We start from the raw sequence: 2,440 nt of genomic DNA, 5'->3' as shown, positions 1-2,440 counted from the left end.
GAGACTTTTTCTTGCAGACGAATAAAAGAGATTAACGATGACGGAGTGAAAACTAGTCGAGAAAAGACTTCATAAGAGACTTAGTAGTTGGAAAGGTAAAATGCTATCCCTTGGAGGAATATTGGTTCTCATTAATTCACTACTCACCAATATGGTGTTGTATATGATACCCTTCTTCATATTGCCAAAAGGTGTATTACATAAGCTTGATTATTATAGATCGAGATTTTTTGGGCAAGGGGATAGCGAAAAAAGAAATATCGCATGGTCAAGTGGTCTGTCGTATGCCGACCTAAAGATATGGGTGGGCTAGGAGTTCATGATCTTGAAGTCAAGAACTCAGCCTTATTAGGTAAGTGGTTTTTTAAGCTACTTACCGAAGATGGCGTATGACAAACCATGGTTAGAAGAAAGTTCATCGGCGACAAAGAGCTATCCCAGATCCTTTGGAAACCGGGAGATTCGCATTTTTTGGCTGGCATAATGGAAATGAAGAAATTTTTCTTCAAATATTGTACTTTCATTATTAAGGATGGATCGTAGATACGGTTTTGGGACGATACATGGCTAGAGAATAGGCCTCTCTCGGAACAATATCCAGCGTTATACAACATTGTTCTGTCGCGAAAGTGATACCATTGCATTAGTAATGGCAACCTCACCTCCGACTGTGACGTTTAGACGAGATTTAATCGGTCCGAGACTTCTTGCATGGAACACCTTACTATTGCGTTTGGAATCCATCCAGTTGTCTGAAGGACAAGATTAATTTCGTTGGAACTTACAATCCAATGGAAAATTCTCTGTAAGTTCTTTGTACAATGCCATTATCTAACCGATAATACCAGTCGATACAAACAAGAAGATTTGGAAGATGAAGATACCGATCAAAATTAAAAAATTTGGCTAGTATTTGCGTCGAGGAGTAATCCTAACCAAAGATAATCTTGTGAAACGCAACTGGCATAGGAGTACGCGGTGTGTTTTTTGTCAACACGATGAGACGATTAAACACTTGTTTTTCCAATGTCGCTTTGCCAGATCTATATGGTCATGCATCCAAGTAGCTTCTGATCTGTATCCCCCTGACTAGTGTGACCAACATCTTCGGTAATTGGCTCCACGGGATCGATCACGGATTTAGAACGTTTATTAGGGTGGGGGCGCTTGCCATTATATGGTCGCTATGACCGTGTAGAAATGACAAAATTTTTAATGATAAGAATTGTTCTCTCTTGCAGGTTATCTACAGATGTACCGCTACTTTCCGTTCGTGGTCTGCGCTGCAGAAGGTGGAGAACCACGACCTGTTTACGGAGTTCTGTACACGGTTGGAGGATACGGCGAGGGATACTTTTTCCCTGCATGGGTGGCAGCATAATCAACGGATTGGGCCTCCGCCTTCACCTCAGGCGTTTTACATTTCCTCATGTCTGATATGTAATTCGCCTTTTTTAGTTCTCCAGAATATTGAGACTCTTTAAACGGCTGTGTGCATCTTAGCTATGCAAAAATCGGGTGTAATTGCTTTCAATAAGTAATAAAGCGCTCATTATAAAAAAAAAGCTTAGTTGACTAAGGCTCCCGAAAGTAACCTTTGTTGACTGGGAATGCACGTTGCCCCGGACTTTCTTACATACATACACACTGGTGGAAAAAAGGGCTTTGGTCGCGGTTGGCAACTGCCATTAGTCGCGGTGGCGCAACCGCGACCAAAGCTGCGCGACTAAAGGCCCCCCCCTTTAGTCGCGGTTCCTTACGAACCGCGACTAAAGGCCCGTCCACGTGGGCCGCAGGCGAGCGCCAGGGCGGAGGACCTTTAGTCGCGGTTCTTCTGGCCAGCCGCGACTAAAGGCCTCCGCAGGGTTTAGGGTTTTAGCCCCCCTCCCCCTAAATCTGGTTTCTTTTTAATTTGTATTATTTTATTTCTTTTGGGTTTTAATTCTGAAGGAGTTTCACATATTTAGGCCAACCGCGACTAAAGGCCTCCGCAGGGTTTAGGGTTTTAGCCCCCCTCCCCCTAAATCTGGTTTCTTTTTAATTTGTATTATTTTATTTCTTTTGGGTTTTAATTTTGAAGGAGTTTCACATATTCTACGGTACTGTATACATACATGCATATGAATGTACAATTTCAAACAAATTTGAAATTAGAACCAAAAAGAATTCAAGAGGAATATACAATATATATTCAATATCGGATGACCATATACAATATATATTCAATATCGGATGACCATATACAATTTTGAACAAGTTAGTTACAAATTCTGGTGCATATAAAGTTCTACGTCATCGTAATAGTGTTCTCCTTTAGGATCGATGACTTCCCTCGCCAACCATCCAGCTAGTTCCTCTTGAAGTGGTCGGAAGCGAGCTTCTGGACTAAGCGTCTTCCGGAGGTTATTCCTCGGGATGTTGTTCTCACACGTCTGGTCCC

The sequence above is a fragment of the Lolium perenne genome, chromosome 7 (assembly GCF_019359855.2).
Source record: "Lolium perenne isolate Kyuss_39 chromosome 7, Kyuss_2.0, whole genome shotgun sequence".
Classification (NCBI taxonomy): Eukaryota; Viridiplantae; Streptophyta; class Magnoliopsida; order Poales; family Poaceae; genus Lolium; species Lolium perenne.
Note: the sequence above shows the minus strand (reverse complement) of the source record.